The 23,860-nt window shown below is 41.2% G+C and overlaps 1 protein-coding gene across 12 annotated transcripts in view; it reads right to left on the minus strand.

Annotated features, from left to right (window-relative positions):
- Nucleotides 1-23,860, minus strand: part of il11a (interleukin 11a) — a 103,758-nt gene that overhangs the window by 72,873 nt on the left and 7,025 nt on the right. For 3 of the 12 annotated variants that reach the window (XR_009808772.1, XM_061915362.1, XM_061915356.1), the window contains exons 2-9: nt 20,588-20,661; nt 20,296-20,421; nt 19,983-20,107; nt 19,680-19,804; nt 19,401-19,525; nt 18,476-18,600; nt 18,167-18,291; nt 17,854-17,978 (exon numbers count right to left, since the gene is read on the minus strand). The gene's annotated coding sequence lies outside the window, so the exon portion shown is untranslated. Of the gene's footprint in view, nt 1-17,853; nt 17,979-18,166; nt 18,292-18,475; nt 18,601-18,786; nt 18,887-19,088; nt 19,190-19,400; nt 19,526-19,679; nt 19,805-19,982; nt 20,108-20,295; nt 20,422-20,587; nt 20,662-23,860 lie in introns of those variants that run through there. The other 9 variants (XM_061915365.1, XM_061915364.1, XM_061915358.1 and 6 more) reach the window with 8 other exon arrangements.

A 23,860-nucleotide genomic window follows, 5' to 3' on the forward strand; every position in this document is an offset into this window, starting at 1 on the left:
ATATTGTGAGAGTCCAGTCCAAAGTGGATCTAACATAATAGTGTGAGAGTCCAGTCCGTAGTGGATCTGACATAACAGTGAGAGTCCAGTCCATAGTGGATCTAACATAATAGTGTGAGAGTCCAGTCCATAGTGGATCTAACATAATAGTGTGAGAGTCCAGTCCATAGTGGGTCTAACATAATAGTGAGAGAGTCCAGTCCATAGTAGATCTAACATAATAGTGAGAGTCCAGTCCATAGTTGATCAAACATAATAGTGTGAGAGTCCAGTCCTTAGTGGAACTAACATAATAGTGTGAGTCCAGTCCATAGTGGATCTAACATAATAATGAGAGTCCAGTCCATAGTGGATCTAATATAATATTGTGAGAGTCCAGTCCATTGTGGATCTAACATAATAGTGTGAGAGTCCAGTCCATAGTGGGGGGCAGAGCAGAAAAGAGACGGCGGATCAACTGGTCTAAAAAGGGGGGTCTATTCAAAGGCTGGAGTATACAAATTAGTTTTAAGATGGGACTTAAATGCTTCTACTGAAGTAGCATCTCTAACATTTACAATAGCAAACGCTCTAAAGTCCACAGACTTGTTTTTGGGTGGCTCTGGGAATCACCAATAAGCCGGAGTTCATTGAACGCAGCTTTCTCGGCGGGACATATAGCAGGACAGGATGTAGCTAAACCGTCAAATAAGTGTTTGATGAGCGCTCCCCATGACTTCCTCGCTCTTTTTTGCCACTTGTGCCAGCTCCAAATGAGCTAACATTTGCCCAAAAAATAAATAAATTGCAGTCCCTGCGGTCTATTCAATGGTAACGTGGACGCCAAAGACGAAGAGGAAGAGAAGATGTCTTCTGTTCGCTCTTGTTTACACAAGTTTCATTCCTGCTGAACAAACACGCTTATCTCAGCGTCCGTCGGCTTTATCCCCCCCCACCCCCCCGCTCACATCTCGGAGCGGAACGCCACTCTTCATGTTGTTGATGGAGGCGAACTCAGTGGCGCTTTTGTTGGCGGGACCACCTTTATCGCCGAGGACGCCGTGACTAAGATGAACGACACGGTCGGTATTCGCGCCGTTTCACGCTGTTTCCTATTTACCACAAATGGCTCCGCCCCCTTAGGGAGGAGGGGTTAGGGGGGGTGTTTGGTTGAATGCCTGACATGTCTTCTTTTATCATTAACTCTCTGACTTAAGAGCTTTGAAACAGAAAGCCGCTCGGAATGTTCTATTTTTGGCAGGCGGTTCACACGCCTTGTCTTTTTTTTTTTTGTCATGTCTAGCCATTCCTCCCTTTTTTTTTTCTCCTCGCCGCCTTCCTTAATTTTTTTTTCATCCATCACACTGTCCCTGCCAGAAGGTCATATGTTGTCTTCTGCCCTTTGAAATTTCCCCACTTTTATTCAATTGAAAAGCTACAAAAAAAAAAACAGTTTTATTTGAGTTTTTTCTTTTGAGATACAAATATAATAGAAAAAAAGCTCTTTAAATTCACGTTTTTTTATTAGAACTTCCAAACTATCCATCCGAGGTGGGGTGGCGGGGGCAGTAGCCTAAGCAGGGAAGCCCAGACTTCCCTGTCCCCCAGCCAAATATTAGCTCATTTGGAAGTTTGATGGCTGTGTCACGCCAAATTTCTTCCCCCCTACAAAAACCTTCCTTCCCCATTTACTTCCGGGGTCATGATTAATACAGATGTTTTGTTAACGCTATATTATAAAAATATAACGATATATTATAAAAATACAGACGTTTAACGCTATATTATAAAAAAAAAATTAAAACTATTTACAAACACCAGCTATGGCAGTGGTAGGGAACCCATGGCTCGCGAGCCAGATGTGGCTCTTTTGATGACTGCATCTGGCTCTTGGATAAATCTTAGCTGACATTGCTTAATATGATAAGTAATGAATGATTCCACTTGTAATCACAGTGTTAAAAATAATGTTCAAAATATAAAACATTCTCATGCATTTTTAATCCATCCATCTTTTTTCTACCGCACCCGTTCAAGAATTTGCGTTAGTGGTAAGAAGTTATTTATTTATTCTTGGTTAGTGTGGGGCTTGCCCTCCTGGGGTTTGTCAGACCACCAAGGACCAACATGAGAGCCTGTTTCAGGGATACAATATTGTTTTATTTTTCAATAAGTCTCTCAGTTGCTTTCCAGCAATTGTATTTTTCTCTTTTGTTTTCGCTCACGCTCTGGCTCCAGCCCCAACCCCGTCTTTCCTCCTGGCTGCTGCTCATAACAGAGCGACAGGTGTCACTGATTTTGAGGCCGGTCCTGGCACACCCCAGTTCGCTGCAGGCCAGCAGGCCACACCCCCTCCACAGTTAGCTCGAGAATAACAATGTATTACAAAGAAGAGGCGAACTATTATACTCTAGAAATGTTGGTCTTACTTAAAAATGAACGCGTTTAGTTTTGTTCAGTGTAAAAAAAATATTATATGGCTCTTACGGAAATACATTTTGAAATATTTGGCTTTTTGGCTCCCTCAGCTAAAAAGGTTCCCGACCCCTGAGCTATGGGATGACGCATTTACTTCCGGGGTCACGTTTCCTCTTATGCCATCCCATAGCTTGTGTTTGTAAATTGTTTTTTTTAATTTTTTTATAATATAGTGTTAACAAAACGTCTGTATTTTTAAAATATAGTATTATATTTTTTATAATATAGCGTAATATTTTTATAATATTGCGTTAACAAAACGTCTGTATTAATCATGACCCCGGAAGTAAATGGAAGGGGGGAAGGTTTTTGTAGGGGGAAAGAAATTTGGCGTGACAGCTGCAACATGTTTCCAAAAAAGCTGGCACAGGTGGCAAAAAAGACTGAGAAAGTTGAGTGTATGCTCATCAACCACTTATTTGGAACGTCCCACAGGTCCATCCGTTTTCTTCTGCTTTTCCTGCTAAGCAGGGAAGCCCAGACTTCCCTCTCCCCAGCCACCTGGTCCTGGTCTTCCCGGGGGGATCCCGAGGTGTTCCCAGGCAAGCCGGGAGACATAGTCTTCCCAACGTGTCCTGGGTCTTCCCCATGGCCTTCTACCGGTCAGACATGCCCCAAACACCAGGAACTGGTAAACTTTGTTATTTTTTGCAAATCTTAGCTCATTTGGAATTTTGATGGCTGCGTCATGTTTCAAAAAAAGCCGGCACAGGTGGCAAAAAAGACTGAGAAAATTGAGGGAATGCTCATCAACCACTTATTTGGAACATCCCACAGGTCCTTCCATTTTCTTCCGCCTATCCGAGGTCGGGTTACGGGGGCAGCAGCCTAAGCAGGGAAGCCCAGACTTCCCTCTCCCCCAACCACTTGCTCCAGCTCCTCCCGCCGGGATCCCGAAGTTTTCCCAGGCCAGCCGGGAGACATAGTCTTCCCAACGTGTCCTGGGTCTTCCCCGTAGCCTTCTACCGTTCCAACATGTCCCAAACACCTAGAACTGGTTTACTTTATGTTTTCTGCAAATATTAGCTCATTTGGAATTTTGATGGCTGAAACATGTTTTTTAAAAAAAGCTTGCACAGGTGGCAAAAAAGACTGAGAAAATTAAGGGAATGCTCATCAACCACTTATTTGGAACATCCCACAGGTCCATCCATTTTCTTCCGCTTATCCGAGGTCGGGTCGCGGGGGTAGCAGCCTAAGCAGAGAAGCCCAGACTTCCCTCTCCCCAGCCACTTGGTCCAGCTCCTCCACCCTGGTTGTGTCACTCTGCTTCATGCCATTTCATAGTTCATGCTGCTCTGCTCTTTTCTTTCCAAGTAAGTTGTGTTTATTCACGTCACGTTTAGCGAGTCTTTTGTTTCATATCCATAGTTTTGCCTTTGTGGTAGTTTTTGTTTCTTAGCAAAGTTTTTTCTCCGCCTTGTGCGCACCTTTTGTTTGCATTTTTTTGTATAGATATATTAAATCATGTATTCACATTCACGTCATGTCGGGTCCAGTCCTTTTGCATCTCGGGAAAACAAACCACACCACAGTCCTCGGTATGACAGTCCTCATAAACCCGCAATGGGGTTCTTGTTGTGTCTGAAAAACGTTGAAATCTTCAAAAAAAAAAACCCCGACCCCCCCTACTTGCGTTGGTTGAGGTGATGTATATCGTAGCCCGGGAGAGTTAGGGCTGCAAGGTGTTCTAGGTATTTGTCCTGTTGTGTTTAAGTTGTGTTAAGGTGCGGATGTTCTGCCGAAATGTGTTTCTCATTCTTGTTTGGTGTGGGTTCACAGTGTTGCGCATTTTGGAAAAGTGTTAAAGTTGTTTATACCACCACCCTCAGTGTGACCTGTATGGCTGTTGAACAAATATGTCTTGCAGCCACTTACGTAGAATTGTACAGGCCTCGTATAACATGTTACACACTGATTATGTGATGTAAAAGGTGAATTCCTTAAAAAGTGCATGTTCAATTTTTTAAGAAATCTTTTCTTGCGGCCCAGCCTCACCCAGTTTCTGCATCCAGTGGCCCTCAGGTAAATTGAGTTTGAGACCCCTGGCCTAGACTGCCACCTGGTGTCTTGGAAGTGCAAATGCATTGCGAATGAGACAAAAACGTAAAAATAACAGTTATCATAACCCTGTGCCGGAATTTTAACCTGATGCCTGGCAACCTTGCACTCTCATTCGGAGGACCCAGGCGGGCTACGTCAGGATACCGGCTTTCCCAAGGCAGAAACATCGTGCAACTACAACTATTGTGCCGGTCGGGGACCGGAGGCTGCGTTGCTTTATCGATGCCTCTAGAATGCGGGTCCGGACCCCCAGAAAGCGCGCCAGGAATTCAAAGAATGGGTCCAGTGAGCAATAGGAAGGAAATACCCAGAGCTCCCGATTGGACTGGAAGCTCGGAGAAACAACAGGAATGGGCGAACAATCACTCGGTATGTCAGGAGACCGACGGCAAAGACTGGCTCCGGGTTTGTCTCCAGGTTCAGCAACAGGGTGCCTACCCTAAGACTTTGAAGACAGAGTAATGACACATCAAAAGAGGAAGGGATGGGACGGGCGGGGATGACACGGGCAGTCATGAGAACACCATGATGGATGGGATGTAGGAGGATGAGACAAAACAAAGGGAGGCGAGAAGATGACCCGATGCCAGATCACCAGAGTAGAGACATAAAACAGGTCGGGGCCAAGAGGGTCAGGTCACAGAAACGCACGTCCGTGGGACAGGAAGACCGTATTTGCTGGAAAGTAACACCTGGTTGAGTGACAGCAGATGAGAAGCCGAGGAAATGGGCCTCCGTGTCAGATTTTTGGCTGCTGAGTCGCTCAGTTTCGTAATGTTAATAAAATGCCCTTTCATGGACACATACTTAATATACAATACAACCACACCTCATTTACATCATCACACAGAGACAATACATGCTCTTGTTCATATCTGTCATCATTTGTAAACACAACCAGGATTTTAATAGACACACCTCACAATTTACAACAAAAATATAATACACGTTAAGTTGATCCGTCAAACATAATGGCAACCTTATTGACCGTGTGAGCAGCTTTGATTGCTCCAAAGCCACTTTTTGAATTTATGACAAAAACGCCGTCATGGATAAACATAATACACATTAAGTTGATCTGTCAAATATAGTGGCCACCTTATTGACCGTGTGAGCAGCTCCAAAGCCACTATTTTAAATTTACAACAAAAATGCAGTCATGGATAAACATAATACACATTAAGTTGATCTGTCAAACATAGTGCCCACCTTATTGACCGTGTGAGCAGCTTTGATTGCTCCAAAGCCACTTTTTGAATTTACAACAAAAATGCTCTCATGGATAAATATAATACACATAAAGTTGATCTGTCAAACATAGTGCCCACCTTTTTGACCGTGTGAGAAGCCCCAAAACCACTTTTTCAATTTACAACAAAAATGCTGTAATGGATAATTATAATACACATTAAGATGATCCGTCAAATATAGTGGCCACCTTATTGACTGTGTGAGCAGCTTTGATTGCTCCAAAGCCACTTTTTGAATTTACAACAAAAAGGCTCTCATGGATAAATATAATACACATAAAGTTGATCTGTCAAACATAGTGCCCACCTTTTTGACCGTGTGAGCAGCTCCAAAACCACCTTTTCAATTTACAACACAAATGCTGTCATGGATAATTATAATACACATTAAGTTGATCTGTCAAATATAGTGGCCACCTTATTGACCGTGTGAGCAGCTTTGATTGCTCCAAAGCCACTTTTTGAATTTACAACAAAAATGCTTTCATGGATAAATATAATACACATAAAGTTGATCTGTCAAACATAGTGCCCACCTTATTGACCGTGTGAGCAGCTTTAATTGCTCCAAAGCCACTTTTTGAATTTACAACAAAAATGCTGTCATGGATAAATATAATACACATTAAGTTGATCTGTCAAACATAGTGCCCACCTTTTTGACCGTGTGAGAAGCTCCAAAACCACTATTTGAATTTACAACAAAAATGCAGTCATGGATAAACATAATACACATTAACTTGATTTGTCAAACATAGTGGCCACCTTATTGACCGTGTGAGCAGCTTTGATTGCTCCAAAGCCACTTTTTGAATTTACAACAAAAATGCTCTCATGGATAAATATAATACACATAAAGTTGATCTGTCAAACATAGTGCCCACCTTTTTGACTGTGTGAGAAGCCCCAAAACCACTTTTTCAATTTACAACAAAAATGCTGTAATGGATAATTATAATACACATTAAGATGATCCGTCAAATATAGTGGCCACCATATTGACCGTGTGAGCAGCTTTGATTGCTCCAAAGCCACTTTTTGAATTTACAACAAAAAGGCTCTCATGGATAAATATAATACACATAAAGTTGATCTGTCAAACATAGTGCCCACCTTTTTGACCGTGTGAGCAGCTCCAAAACCACCTTTTCAATTTACAACACAAATGCTGTCATGGATAATTATAATACACATTAAGTTGATCTGTCAAATATAGTGGCCACCTTATTGACCGTGTGAGCAGCTTTGATTGCTCCAAAGCCACTTTTTGAATTTACAACAAAAATGCTTTCATGGATAAATATAATACACATAAAGTTGATCTGTCAAACATAGTGCCCACCTTATTGACCGTGTGAGCAGCTTTAATTGCTCCAAAGCCACTTTTTGAATTTACAACAAAAATGCTGTCATGGATAAATATAATACACATTAAGTTGATCTGTCAAACATAGTGCCCACCTTTTTGACCGTGTGAGAAGCTCCAAAACCACTATTTGAATTTACAACAAAAATGCAGTCATGGATAAACATAATACACATTAACTTGATTTGTCAAACATAGTGGCCACCTTATTGACCGTGTGAGCAGCTTTGATTGCTCCAAAGCCACTTTTTGAATTTACAACAAAAATGCTGTCATGGATAAATATAATACACATTAAATTGATCTGTTAAACATAGTGGCCACCTTATTGACCATGTGAGCAGCTTTGATTGCTCCGAAGCCACTTTTTTACTTCAATCGTGAATGAAGAGTAATCTGCTAGACTTTTCAAGTTTGTTGTGAGGTCGTTCCATTCCTTTATGGCTTTATATAAAAAGGCTGATGGTGCAAAACCTGTTTTACATCTGGGTACGCTACGCTGCCCCCTGGTGGAGGCTGGTGTGTTTCTAGTTGTCACAACAGATGTAAACTGGACAAAGTGCTTAAGTGGCGCTGGTGCAGTGTTATTTAGGATTCGATGGACCATTTGTATTGAAGCTAATCTTTGAATGTTGGCTAAGTTTAACAATCCATATTTTTGGAGAACTAAACGGTGTTGTGGTTTTGAATCCCCCACTCGACTACACCTCGCAGTCTTTCAGCAAGAGCTGGCCTCTCATCTGGAACCACCTACTAACACCTCAAGCCTTTGACAGCCGTTGGCTTGTAATGTTGCTGCTTATCTTTTTCTTCTTTATCTTGTTTTCTTTAAAAACTTCTTTAAAATGGTAAAAAAAACACAACTTATTTTTAAAAATTTCATGAGTGGAGCCCTTTTGGATCTAAAACTGTCACTGCTTGAAAATTAATAATCAATCAAAAATCAATTATTGACTTATCTAATGCTCCAAATACTTCACATTAAATGTTCCATTTTGAAATATTTTTTTGCGGAAAATTTTGCTTTTTTTTTTTTTTGTCTGTTTGCTATAAAAAGCTGTGTTTTCTAAAAAAATAATAATAATAATAATAAAACACATTAATCAAACAAATAAAAAATAAAACATTTTTTAAATGATAATGTATGAAAAAGTAGATCTTAAGATTTACGCATTAAATGTAAAAACAAAACAAACAAACAAACAAAAAAAGATATATAAATATATATACACTGTATATATGTTTTTAAAACTTTAATGAGTGGAGCCCTTTTGGATCTTAAATAGAATAGAATAGAAAGTACTTTATTGAGCCCTGGGGGAAATTCAGCAAAGTGCTTCTATGGAATTACAACGAAATGAACCCAGATTTCCCTCGCCCGGACGTGGGTCACCGGGGCCCCGCTCTGGAGCCAGGCCCGGAGTTGGGGCACGATGGCGAGCGCCTGGTGGTCGGGCCTGTTCCCATGGGGCCCGGCCGGGCACAGCCCGAAGAGGCAACGTGGGTCATCCCTCCAATGGGCTCACCACTCATAGGAGGGGCCATAGAGGTCGGGTGCATTGTGAGCTGGGCGGCAGCCGAAGGCAGGGCACTTGGCGGTCCGATCCTCGGCTACAGAAGCTAGCTCTTGGGACGTGGAACGTCACCTCACTGGGGGGGAAGGAGCCTGAGCTAGTGCGCGAGGTAGAGAAGTTCCGGCTGGATATAGTCGGACTCACCTCGACGCACAGCAAGGGCTCTGGAACCAGTTCTCTCGAGAGGGACTGGACCCTCTTCCACTCTGGCGTTGCCGGCAGTGAGAGGCGACGGGCTGGGGTGGCAATTCTGGTTGCCCCCCGGCTCAAAGCCTGTACGTTTGAGTTCAACCCAGTGGACGAGAGGGTAGCTTCCCTTCGCCTTCGGGTGGGGGGACGGGTCCTGACTGTTGTTTGTGCTTACGCACCAAACAGCAGTTCAGAATACCCACCCTTTTTGGGTACACTCGAGGGAGTACTGGAAAGTGCTCCTCCGGGTTATTCCCTTGTCCTACTGGGAGACTTCAACGCTCATGTTGGCAACGACAGTGAAACCTGGAGAGGCGTGATTGGGAAGAATGGCCGCCCGGATCTAAACCCGAGTGGTGTTTTGTTATTGGACTTTTGTGCTCGTCACAGTTTGTCGATAACAAACACCATGTTCAAACATAAGGGTGTCCATATGTGCACTTGGCACCAGGACACCCTAGGCCGCAGTTCCATGATCGACTTTGTAGTTGTGTCATCGGATTTGCGGCCTTATGTTTTGGACACTCGGGTGAAGAGAGGGGCGGAGCTTTCTACCGATCACCACCTGGTGGTGAGTTGGCTGCGATGGTGGGGGAGGATACCGGACAGACCTGGCAGGCCCAAGCGCATTGTGAGGGTCTGCTGGGAACGTCTGGCTGAGTCTCCTGTCAGAGAGAGTTTCAATTCACACCTCCGGGAGAACTTTGAACATGTCACGAGGGAGGTGCGGGACATTGAGTCCGAGTGGACCATGTTCCGAACCTCTATTGTCGAGGCGGCTGATTGGAGCTGTGGCCGCAAGGTTGTTGGTGCCTGTCGTGGCGGTAATCCCAGAACCCGTTGGTGGACACCAGCAGTGAGGGATGCCGTCAAGCTGAAGAAGGAGTCCTATCGGGTTCTTTTGGCTCATAGGACTCCGGAGGCAGTGGACGGGTACCGACGGGCCAAGCGGTGTGCAGCTTTAGCGGTCGCGGAGGCAAAAACTCGGACATGGGAAGAGTTCGGGGAAGCCATGGAAAACGACTTCCGGACGGCTTCGAAGCGATTCTGGACCACCATACGGCGCCTCAGGAAGGGGAAGCAGTGCACTATCAACACCGTGTATGGTGCGGATGGTGTTCTGCTGACTTCGACTGCGGATGTTGTGGATCGGTGGAGGGAATACTTCGAAGACCTCCTCAATCCCACCAACACGTCTTTCTTTGAGGAAGCGGTGCCTGGGGAATCTGTAGTGGACTCTCCTATTTCTGGGGCTGAGGTCGCTGAGGTAGTTAAAAAGCTCCTCGGCGGCAAGGCCCCGGGGGTGGATGAGATCCGCCCGGAGTTCCTTAAGGCTCTGGATGCTGTGGGGCTGTCTTGGTTGACAAGACTCTGCAGCATCGCGTGGACATCGGGGGCGGTACCTCTGGATTGGCAGACCGGGGTGGTGGTCCCTCTCTTTAAGAAGGGGGACCTGAGGGTGTGTTCCAACTATCGTGGGATCACACTCCTCAGCCTTCCCGGTAAGGTTTATTCAGGTGTACTGGAGAGGAGGCTTCGCCGGATAGTCGAACCTCGGATTCAGGAGGAACAGTGTGGTTTTCGTCCTGGTCGTGGAACTGTGGACCAGCTCTATACTCTCGGCAGGGTTCTTGAGGGTGCATGGGAGTTTGCCCAACCAGTCTACATGTGCTTTGTGGACTTGGAGAAGGCATTCGACCGTGTCCCTCGGGAAGTCCTGTGGGAAGTGCTCAGAGAGTATGGGGTATCGGAATGTCTTATTGTGGCAGTCCGCTCCCTGTATGATCAGTGTCAGAGCTTGGTCCGCATTGCTGGCAGTAAGTCGGACACGTTTCCAGTGAAGGTTGGACTCCGCCAAAGCTGTCCTTTGTCACCGATTCTGTTCATAACTTTTATGGACAGAATTTCTAGGCGCAGTCAAGGCGTTGAGGGGTTCCGGTTTGGTGGCCACGGGATTAGGTCTCTGCTTTTTGCAGATGATGTAGTCCTGATGGCTTCATCTGGCCGGGATCTTCAGCTCTCACTGGATCGGTTCGCAGCCGAGTGTGAAGCGACCGGAATGAGAATCAGCACCTCCAAGTCCGAGTCCATGGTTCTCGCCCGGAAAAGGGTGGAGTGCCATCTCCGGGTTGGGGAGGAGACCCTGCCCCAAGTGGAGGAGTTCAAGTACCTAGGAGTCTTGTTCACGAGTGGGGGAAGAGTGGATCGTGAGATCGACAGGCGGATCGGTGCGGCGTCTTCAGTAATGCGGACGTTGTATCGATCCGTTGTGGTGAAGAAGGAGCTGAGCCGGAAGGCAAAGCTCTCAATTTACCGGTCGATCTACGTTCCCATCCTCACCTATGGTCATGAGCTTTGGGTCATGACCGAAAGGATAAGATCATGGGTACAAGCGGCCGAAATGAGTTTCCTCCGCCGGGTGGCGGGGCTCTCCCTTAGAGATAGGGTGAGAAGCTCTGCCATCCGGGAGGAGCTCAACGTAAAGCCGCTGCTCCTCCACATCGAGAGGAGCCAGATGAGGTGGTTCGGGCATCTGGTCAGGATGCCACCCGAACGCCTCCCTAGGGATGTGTTTAGGGCACGTCCAGCTGGTAGGAGGCCACGGGGAAGACCCAGGACACGTTGGAAAGACTATGTCTCCCGGCTGGCCTGGGAATGCCTCGGGATCCCCCGGGAAGAGCTAGACGAAGTGGCTGGAGATAGGGAAGTCTGGGCTTCCCTGCTTAGGCTGCTGCCCCCGCGACCCGACCTCGGATAAGCGGAAGATGATGGATGGATGGATGGATGGAAATTCAGCAAATTAAACTGTCATTGCTTGAAAAATAATAATGAATCAAAATCAATTATTGACATATTTAATGCTCCAATTACTTCACATCAAGTATTAAATTTAGAAATATTTTTTTCCAGAAAATTTTGCATATTTTGTCGGTGCGCTATAAAGTTTTCTAAAAAAAAAAAAAAACAACATAAAGCGCATTAATCAAAAAATAAACAAAAACAAATAAAAAAAAAAGATAATGTATGAAAAAGAAGATAGGAAATTGATCTTAAGATTTGCGCATTAACGTAAAAACAACAACTTTTTTTAAAAAACTTTGGAGAAAAATAATAATGAATCAAAATCAACCATTGACATATTTAATGCTCCAATTACTTCACATAAAATATTAAATTTAAGTATTTTTTTTCTGAAAATTTTTCATATTTTCTGTTTCCCCCCCCCAAAAAAAAGTGCATTAGTCAAACAAACAAAACAGAATGTTTTTAAAGTACATAGGAAATTGATCTTAAGATTTATGCATTAAAGGTAAAAAAAAAATTAAAAAATAAAATTACTTATTTTTAAAACTTTTATGAGAAATATAATAATGAATCAAAATTAATTATTGACACATTTAATGCTCCAAAATTTCACATCAAATACTTCACTTGTCTATTTTTTAGGTAGAGAATATTGCTTATGCTGGTTTTTTGTCATAAAAAAAAACTGGGTTTTCGTAAACAATTGGGGTATAAAACATTAAAAAGTAAAACCTGATATCGACAGAGAGCTCTGAGGTTGGTCAAAAGATTTTCAACATTTTCATAAATGAGACCCTAAAAGAAAAAAACCGTTTTGAAAATGAAAAGTGTACAAAAGAAAATTAAATATTGACCTCAAAAAACTGCAGAGCGTTTCTTATTTTGTCTGAAAAACGTTGAAATCTTCAAAGAGATATTGAATGAATTTCCTTGTTTTATCGATTTTTGAGAATTCACAATTTAAAATCGGGGATTCGAATGTGAAATCGATTTTTTTGTGCACCCCTAATAGATAGCCTAGACTGCCATCTAGTGTCTTTGAAGTGCAACTGCATTGGGAATGAGACAAAAATGTAAAAATAACTGAGTTAGCATTATCAGCTCATTATTAAATGTCCATAGATGTTACTCAACAATATTTATGAACAGTACCGAAAGGTACCATATGGGTTCAGAAAGGGAAAGGTACAAAAATGTTTCTAGATGTGACTTATTTTTAACATTTTCATGAATTGCTCAACAATTATACTGTAAATATTTCACTTGGAAATTTTTCGGGAGAGAAAATTGAGAAAAAAATGAATAATTTCATTATTTAATTGATTTTTGAAAATTCACAATTTAGAATCGGGGATTCGGATTTTAATCGATTTTTTTGTGCACCCCTAGTAAGAGTATTGCCATCTAGTGTCCTGGAAGTGCAACTGCAATGTGAATGAGACAAAAATGTAAAAATAACTGAGTTATCATAATCAGCTCATTAATAAATGTTCATACATGTTATTCAACAATATTCATGAACACATACATAAGTACCAAAAGGTACCATATGGGTTCTAAAGTGAACGGTACAGATATCCATCCATCCATTTTCTACCGCTTATTCCCTTTTGGGGTCGCGGGGGGCCGGTACAGATATATATATATATATATATATATATATATATATATGTCTTGATTGGATTATCCAGAGAATAGTGCTCGATACCGTGGTAGAGCGCAATATATAGGTGTGGGAAAAATCACAAGAGGTGAACCCACTGCAGGAAACCAACCAAAAAAAGAGCAGAAAACAAAACATCATCATCTGGTACAACCCGCCATTCAGCAAAAACGTCTCAACCAACATCGGCCACAAGTTCCTCACTCTGATCGACAAACACTTCCCCAAAGGCAGCACCCTAAGAAAAATATTCAACAAGAACAACATTAAATTGAGCTACAGCTGTATGAATAACATACAACAAATCATTTCAAACCACAACAAAGCAATTGCAAAAGGACTGCCTACCCCCAGACTAAACGACTCTGAAACCAATAAGGAATGTAACTGTCGCAAGAAACCTGATTGCCCTCTCAACAGAGGGTGCTTACAGACATCAGTCGTTTACCAAGCAAAGGTAACACGCAAGGACATTAACACATCCGACACGTACGTAGGATTAACCGAAGGAGCGTTCAAAACAAGATGGAATAACCACAACGCTTCCTTTAGAAACCAGACTTTGCGGAATTCTACAGAACTCAGCAAACACATTTGGAACCTCAAAGACAATAATGTTGAATATTCAATAACATGGCAAATTCTTGCATCCATCACATATTACAACAGTGGTAATTAAAGATGTTTATTATATATCATCCAGACCTATCATCCCTCAACAAGCGCAGTGAAATCATTTCAACATGCCGCCACAGACGGAAACACCTCCTAGGTAACACATGAGCCAATCACCACGCCCCTACGCCCGCCTGTACCCACCCACTCTGTGCCCTATATAAACCATTGTATGTGAATGCTTCCATTAAAATCTCCTGATGATTGAGGGAACCCCTCATGAAACAGTTCTGTAGAGATGAAGTAGTCTTGTGATTTTTCCCACACCTACAGATATATATATATATTTTTTTTTTATGTGACTTATTTTTAACGTATTCATACATTCAAAAGATACTTCAAATACTTCATTTGGACCTTTTTCGGGAGAGAAAATTAAAATAATTTTATTATTTTATCGATTTTTGAAAATTCACAATTTAGAATCGGGGATTCGGATGTGGAATCGATTTTTTTGTGCACCCCTAATAAGTCTACTGCCATCTAGTGTCTTGGAAGTGCAACTGCATTGCGAATGAGACAAAAATGTAAAAATAACTGTTAGTATAATTAGCTGATTTTTAAATGTCCATAGATGTTATTCAACAATATTTATGAACGGTACCAAAAAGGTACCATAAGGGTTCAAAAAGGGACCGGTAGAAAAATGTTTTTAGACCCGACTTATTTTTAACATTTTCATAAATTGCTCAAAAAATGATACTTCAAATATTTCACTTGGACATTTTTCGGGAGAGAATATTGAGAAAAATTCAACATTTTCATTATTTTATCGATTTTTGAAAATTCACAATTTAGAATCGGGGATTCAGATGTGGAATTGATTTTTTTGTGCACCCCTAATAAGAGTACTGCCATCTAGCGTCTTGGAAGTACAACTGCAAATGGGAATGAGATCAAAATGTAAAAATAACTGAGTTAGCATAATCAGCTCATTTTTAAAATGTCCATAGATGTGTTTCAACAATATTTATGAACAGTACCTTTGGTACTGGTAGAAAAATATTTTTAGACCGGCTTTATTTTTAACATTTTCATTAATGAGACCCTAAAAGAAAAAAAAATGGTTTTGAAAAGGAAAAATATCAAAATGGCCTTAATGGAAAAAAAAAGAAAAAGTGTAGACTTTCTGTACTAAAAGGAATGAAATATTGTCCTCATAAAACCACAAAGGGTTTCTTATTTTGTCTGAAAACCTTGAGTTCTTCACAAAAGAGATCACACTGGGGCCAACCGCAACAAGAACTCGAAGACGGATCGCAGCGCTCCCACCGCCATCTGGAGCAGAGTCCCACCAATTCGTCTTCGGATGACCTCCGGCGAAAGAGCAAAGCCAGCAACTTGAAGGACGGTATCAAGAACTTGGTACAGGACCCACAAGAGTTTGCGGCCTGTTGCGGTTTTCCCGGACCCGGGTGGGTGGGGGGCGGTGGCCTCCGAGCGACGAGGAACAGCCGACGCGAGGTGACTCGGACTCGGTGACTATGTTTTTAAATCACCCGCGTTCTGAAAGAACCCCTGGGTGGTTTGGACCACGGACTGCTGAGGTGGTTCCAAGTCAGGGGGGGAAAAGTTTTCCCCCTGTTTTCCTTCACGACTGAGACCTACAGAGTGCCTCTCATGATCGTCCCCATGGGAGGACCCGTGGAACACCCGGATTGTCCCCCGGGGAGGATGGCTGTTTGGGTGGGAGGGCCTGGAGAACCGGGAGGGCTGAAAGGGCCTCCCCTCCATCCCGTGCCACCCTTTTGCCGAATCAGTAGAAGGCAGAAACCGAAGACCGTCCCTGACACGAATATGGAAAAAAGCCTGTTTGGAGCGAATTTAAGGGCAAATATTATTCTTCCTGAGCGTTACCACGGTGAGCACCTCTGACCTGGCAGGGGAACCGGCTAAACAAAAAGCCCAAAGACTTCTTTTCGGCTCCTTCAAAGGAGAGCTACATAAAATAAACACGGCCGTCGGATTAGCGTGCGCAAAAACGAGGGGGTGAGGTGGGGGTGAAGCGGGAGCGCCTGCGCCGGCGGCCCCGACGCCCGGGAGTAGAGTGTGGGGTCCGCTCCGTCAACACCGTGACGCAAAATGGAACAAGCGCTCGACAGAAGCCCCCGGACTGACGGAATGAGCCCCCCCCCCCCCACCAGCCCAGCCCGCAGGCCCGCAGAGCCCGTGGCCTGGGGTGAGAGCGGGCCAAGACGAGGGGACGGAGGGCGAAGGTGGAGCTGGGAGGAAAACATCAGTCGGCGCCCCCCCCCCCCCCCCCCCCCCCCGAACGACGGGGCCCGGGTCGGGCCGGGAGCAGTGGTTGGGCGGTGCTGGTGAGACTTTGAGGCTGGATGGAAGCTCACAGGACGCCTTTATACCCCGGCCAGTCAAGAACTCATTTCTAGTGCCATGAGAACGCCGCTCCAGACCTGCATTGTCATGTGGGGATGGCCGACTTTAGAACCCATGCAGTACCTTTTGGTACTTTTGTGTGTGTTCATAAATCTTGTTGAATAAAATCTATGAACATTTAAAATGAGCTGATTATGATAACTAAGTTATTTTTACATTTGTGTCTCATTTGCAATGCAGTTGCACTTCCAAGACACTAGATGGTAGTACTCTGTAGGCCAGGGGTCCCCAAACTGCGGATCCGGCCCGCCAGCGTCCAAAATCCAGCCCCCCAAAAAAGACAAAACAGAAGTCATCTAGCTCTCCAATCAGCTTAACAAACTCAATAACTCCACGGTGATTTTTTGGTGGAACTGGAAACAATACGTTAATGAGTTAATAATACTCACAAAGACTCTGTAAACGTGTTAGCATATTAGCTATTTAGACCACACCCAATAAATTTGAGAAGAAAAAATATTTTTTACTCATATTAGTTACGAAATATTTTGTATATGTTTATTTACATACCTTAATTGTTTCCAAAGGGTGTCTGTAACAAGGCAGTAAAACGGCTTGATCAGACAAAACAGAAGTCATCTAGCGCTTCAATCAGCTGAACAGACTCAATAACTCCACGGTGATGTTTTGGTGGAATTGGAAACAATACAAAAGGAATACCATCGTAAGTTAATAATACTAACAAAGACCCTGCAAACGTGTTAGCATGTTAGCCATTTAGGCCACACCCATTAAAATTTTGAAGAAATAAATATTTTTACATTTATTAGCCGCACCAGATATACACCGGTACAAACTATTTTGTAGACATTTATTTACATACCTTAAATGTTTCCTAACTGTGTCTGTAACAAGGCAGTAAAACGGCGGATCAGACAAGACAGAAGTCATTTAGCTCTCCAATCAGCTGAACAGACTCAATAACTCCACGGTGACGTTTTGGTGGAATTGGAAACAATACAAAAGGAATGCCATCGTAAGTTAATAATACTAACAAAGACCCTGCAAACGTGTTAGCATGTTAGCTATTTAGGCCACACCCACTAAAATTTTGAAGAAATAAATATTTTTACATTTATTAGCCGCACCAGATATACACCGGTACAAACTATTTTGTAGACATTTATTTACATACCTCAAATGTTTCCAGACTGTGTCTGTAACAAGGCAGTAAAACGGCGGATCAGACAAAACAGAAGTCATTTAGCTCTCCAGTCAGCTGAACAGACTAAATTAACTCAACGGTGACGTTTTGGTGGAACTGGAAACTACGTTAATGAGTTAATAATACTAACAAAGACTCTGTAAACGTGTTAGCATGTTAGCTATTTAGGCCACACCCACTACTTTTTAGAAGAAATACATATTTTTACATACTGGTATGAAATATTTTGCACAAGTTTATTTACATACCTTAATTGTTTCCAAAAGATGTCTGTAAAAAGGCAGTAAAACGGCTGATCAGACAAAACAGAAGTCATCTAGTTCGCCAATCAGCTAAACAAACTCAATAATTCCACGGTGACATTTTGGTGGAACTGGAAACAGCACAAAAAGAATGCCATCATAAGTTAATAATACTAACAAAGACTTTGTAAACGTGTTAGCATATTAGCCATTTAGGCCACACCCACTTGTTTTTATACAAAATAAATATTTATTACATATATTAGCCACTCTAGATATACATCGGTACGAACTATTTTGTAAATTTTTAATTACATACCTTAATTGTTTCCAAATGGTATCTGTAACAAGGCAGTAAAACGGCGGATCAGACAAAACAGAAGTCATTTAGCTCTTCAATCAGCTGAGCAGATTCAATAACTCCACGGTGACGTTCTGGTGAAACTGAAACAATACAAAAAGAATGCCATCGTAAGTTAATAACACTAACAAAGACTGTAAATGTGTTAGCATATTAGCTATTTAGGCCACACCCACTAAAATTTTGAAGAAATAAATATTTTTACATTTATTAGCTGCACCAGATATACACCGGTACAAACTATTTTGTCAATGTTTATTTACATACCGTAATTGTTTCCAAACTGTGTCTGTAACAAGGCAGTAAAACAGCGGATCAGACAAAACAGAAGTCATCTAGCTCTCCAATCAGCTGAGCAGATTCAATAACTCCACGGTGACGTTCATGTGAAACTGAAACAATACAAAAAGAATGCCATCGTAAGTTAATAACACTAACAAAGACTCTGTAAAAGTGTTAGCATATTAGCTATTTAGGCCACACCCACTAAACTTTTGAATAAATAAATATTTTTACATTTATTAGCTGCACCAGATATACACCGGTACAAACTATTTTGTAGACGTTTATTTACATACCTTAATTGTTTCCAAACGGTGTCTGTAACAAGGCTGTAAAACGGCGGATCAGACAGAACAGAACTCATATAACTCTCCAATTAGCTGAACAGACTAAATTAACTCAACGGTGACGTTTTGGTGTAAATGGAAATAATACGTTAATGAGTTAATAATACTAACAAAGACTCTGTAAACGTGTTAGCATGTTAGCTATTTAGGCCACACCCACTACATTTGAGAAGAAATACATATTTTTACATATATTAGCCACACCAGATACATACTGGTACAAAATATTTTGTCAATGTTTATTTACATACCTTAATTGTTTCCAAATGGTGTCTGTAACAAGGCAGTAAATCGGCTGATCAGACAAAACAGAAGTCATTTAGCTCTCCAATCAGCTGAACAGACTCAATAACTCCATGGTGACGTTTTGGTGGAATTGGAAACAATACAAAAGGAATGCCATCGTAATTTAATAATACTAACAAAGACCTTGTAAATGTGTTAGCATGTTAGCAATTTAGGTCAAACCCACTAAACTTTTGAATAAATAAATATTTTTACATTTTTTAGCCGCACTAGATATGTACCGGTACAAAATATTTTGTCAATGTTTATTTACATACCTTAATTGTTTCCAAACAGAGTCCGTAACAAGGCAGTAAAACGGCTGATCAGACAAAACAGAAGTCATCTAGCTCTCCAATCAGCTGAACAGACTCAATTACTCCACGGTGGCGTTTTGGTAGAACTGGAAACAATATTTTAATGAGTTAATAATACTAAAGAAGACTCTGTAAACGTGTTAGCATGTTAGCTATTTAGTCCACACCCACTACATTTTAGAAGAAATGCATATTTTTACATACTGGTATGAAATATTTTGCACTTGTTTATTTACATACCTTAATTGTTTCCAAATGGTGTCTGTAACAAGGCAGTAAAATGGGTGATCAGACAAAACAGAAGTCATCTAGCTCTCCAATCAGCTGAACAGACTCAATAACTCCACGGTGACGTTTTGGTGGAACTGGAAATAATAAAAAAAAGAATGCCATCGTAAGTTAATAATACTAAAAGACCCTGTAAACGTGTTAGCCATTTAGGTCAAACCCACTAAAATTTCGAAGAAATAAATATTTTTAAATTTTTTAGCCACACCAGATATGTACCGGTACAAAATATTTTGTCAATGTTTATTTACATACCTTAATTGTTTCCAAACAGAGTCCGTAACAAGGCAGTAAAATGGATGATCAGACAAAACAGAAGTCATCCAGCTCTCCAATCAGCTGAACAGACTCAATTACTCCACGGTGACGTTTTGGTGGAACTGGAAAAAATTAAAAAAAGAATGCCATCGTAAGTTATTAATACTAACAAAGACTCTGTAAACGTGTTAGCATATTAGCTATTTAAGCCACACCCACAAAGTTTTAGAAAAGATTTATATTTTTACATATATTAGCCGCACCAGATATACACCGGTACGAAAGATTTTTTAAATGTTTATTTACATACCTTAATTTTTTTCCAAACGGTGTCTGTAACAAGGCAGTAAAACGGCGGATCAGACAAAACAGAAGTCATCTAACACTCCAATCAGCTGAGCAGATTCAATAACTCCACGGTGACGTTTGGGTGGAACTGGAAACAATACGTTAATGAGTTAATAATACTAACAAAGACTCTGTAAACGTGTTAGCATATTAGCTATTTAGGCCATACCGACTGAATTTGAGAAGAAATACATGTATTAGCCGCACCAGATATGCACCAGTACAAAATATTTAGTCAATGTTTATTTACATACCTGAATTGTTTCCAAACGGTGTCTGTAAAAAGGCAGCAAAACGGCTGATCAGACAAAACAGAAGTCATCTAGCTCTTAAAGAAGAAACAGGAAGTGCATTTTCAAGCCACAGGCATCAAAGCATGGGACAGAAACTAGCGGCTTATCCTTTAGAAAATCTAGTAATCGTCAAACAAAAACCTGTGCCTTGTTTTTAACGATTACGTAACACCACTACGCTACTCCGTCTGGATGTCGGTCAACGCGGAGATTCTCGGCGAGTCATCCGGTTCTTTCTGACTTGGCGAAAAAAAAACAAGTTTGAGAAGCGTTTGTGCGTCACGTGTTTGGATGATGCAAGGAGAAAACAAACACGCCGTGGTCTGGCCCAGCGTGACCTAGTTCCCCGGGAGGGGAGAGTCCGTCTCGTCTCCTCGCCAGTCTGCGAACTCGCACGCGGGACTCGACGCTCTGGCCACATCTGAATCCGCCAGACTCCTCAAATATTTTCACCGCCAGACCCGGAATGAGGTTCACTCGGGAGCCGGACTCAAGACGGGGTGCTGGATACCAAAAAACTGCTTAAGTGACTTTAAAGTTTTTGTGTTGGAGAATATTGGTGGGGAAATGACCACATTTCAACGGTTGAATCAACGTCGGAACCCAACATTGATTAAACGTTGTGAAAAAGAAGGTTGTTTCAACGTTGTTTGAGTTGTAGAATATTTGTTTGGAAATGACCAAATTTCAACGATCCAATCCACGTTGCAACCAGAAATCAAATAAACATCGTCAAAAAGCATGTTTCAACGTTGTGTTTGGGTTGTAGAATTTTGGTTGAGAAATGACCAAATTTCAATGGTGGAATCAACGTCAGAAGCCAAAATTGATTAAACGCTGTCAAAAATCATATTTCAACGTTGTATTCGTGTTGTAGAATATTGGTTGAGAAATGACCGAATTTCAACGATCAAATCAACGTCACAACCTGACATTGAATGAACGTCGTCAAAAAAGCATGTTTCAATGTTTTTGTGTTGTCGAATATTGGTTAGAAAATGACCAAATTTCAATGGTCAAATCAATGTTGAAACAACGTGACATAGAAAAAATGTTTCCAAAAAGCATCTTGTTTCAACGTTGTATTTGAGTTGTAGAATATTGATTAGAAAATTACCAAATTTCAACGGTTGAATCAACGTCGGAACCGAACATTGATTAAACCTTGGCAAAAAGCGTGTTGTTGCAAAGATTTTGTGTTGTAGAATATTGGTGGGGAAATGATCACATTTCAAGGGTTGAATTGACGTCGAACCCCAACATTGATTAAACGTGAAAAAGAAGGTTGTTTCAACGTTGTTTGAGTTTTGTTGGGAAATGACCAAATTTCAATAGTCCAATCTACGTTGCAACCAGAGATTGAATAAACGTCGTCAAAAAGCATGTTTCAACGTTGTGTTTGGGTTGTAGAATTTTGGTTGAGAAATGACCAAATTTAAATGGTGGAATCAACGTCAGAAGCCAAAATTGATTAAACGTTGTCAAAAATCATATTTCAACGTTGTATTCGTGTTGTAGAATATCGGTTGAGAAATGACCAAATTTCAACGATCAAGTCAACGTCACAACCTGACATTGAATAAACGTCGTCAAAAAAGCATGTTTCAATGTTTTTGTGTTGTCGAATATTGGTTAGAAAATGACCAAATTTCAATGGTCAAATCAATGTTGAAACAACCTGACATTGAAAAAACGTTTCCAAAAAGCATGTTGGTTCAATGTTGTATTTGAATTGTAGAATATTGATTAGAAAATGACCACACTTCAATATTTGAATCAACGTCAGAACCCAACATTGATTAAACCTTGGCAAAAAGCGTGTTGTTGCAAAGTTTTTGTGTTGTAGAATATTGGTGGGGAAATGATCACATTTCAAAGGTTGAATTGACGTCGAACCCAAACATTGATTAAACGTTGTGAAAAAGAAGGTTGTTTCAACGTTGTTTGAGTTGTAGAATTTTTGTTGGGAAATGACCAAATTTCAACGGTCCAAACTACGTTGCAACCAGAGATCGAATAAACGTCAAAAAGCATCTTTCAACGTTGTATTTGGGTTGTAGAATTTTGGTTGAGAAATTACCAAATTTCAATGGTGGAATCAACGTCAGAAGCCAAAATTGATTAAACGTTGTAAAAATCATATTCCAGCGTTTTATTTGTGTTGTAGAATATTGGTTGAGAAATGACCAAATTTCAACGATCAAATCAACGTCACAACCTGGCATTGAATAAACGTCGTCAAAAAGCATGTTGTTTCAATGTTTTTGTGTTGTCGAATATTGGTTAGAAAATGACCAAATTTCAATGGTCAAATCAATGTTGAAACAACCTGACATTGAAAAAACGTTTCCAAAAAGCATGTTGGTTCAATGTTGTATTTGAGTTGTAGAATATTGATTAGAAAATGACCACATTTCAATGGTTGAATCAACGTTGGAGCCCAACATTGATTAAACCTTGGCGAAAAGCGTGTTTGAAAGTTTTTGTGTTTTAGAATATTGGTGGGGAAATGACCACATCTCAAGGGTTGAATTGACGTCGTACCCCAACATTGATTAAACGTCATCAAAAAGCATGTTGTTTCAACATCGTTTGAGTTGTAGAATATTTGTTGGGAAATGACCAAATTTCAACGGTCCAATCTACGTTGCAACCAGAGATCGACTAAACGTCGTCAAAAAGCATGTTTCAACGTTGTGTTTGGGTTGTAGAATTTTGGTTGAGAAATGACCAAATTTAAATGGTGGAATCAACGTCAGAAGCAAAAATTGATTAAACGTTGTCAAAAATCATATTTCAACGTTGTATTTGTGTTGTAGAATATTGGTTGGGAAATGACCAAATTTCAACGATCAAATCAACGTCACAACCTGACATTGAATAAACGTCGTCAGAAAGCATGTTTCAATGTTTTTGTGTTGTCGAATATTGGTTAGAAAATGACCAAATTTCAATGGTCAAATCAATGATGAAACAACCTGACATTGAAAAAACGTTTTCAAAAAGCATGTTGGTTCAATGTTGTATTTGAGTTGTAGAATATTGATAAGAAAATGACCACACTTCAATATTTGAATCAACGTCAGAACCCAACATTGATTAAACCTTGGCAAAAAGCGTGTTGTTGCAAAGTTTTTGTGTTGTAGAATATTGGTGGGGAAATGACCACATTTCAAGCGTTGAATTGACGTCGGAACCCAACATTGATTAAACGTTGTGAAAAAGAAGGTTGTT

The sequence above is a fragment of the Nerophis ophidion genome, linkage group LG11 (assembly GCF_033978795.1).
Source record: "Nerophis ophidion isolate RoL-2023_Sa linkage group LG11, RoL_Noph_v1.0, whole genome shotgun sequence".
Lineage (NCBI taxonomy): Eukaryota > Metazoa > Chordata > Actinopteri > Syngnathiformes > Syngnathidae > Nerophis > Nerophis ophidion.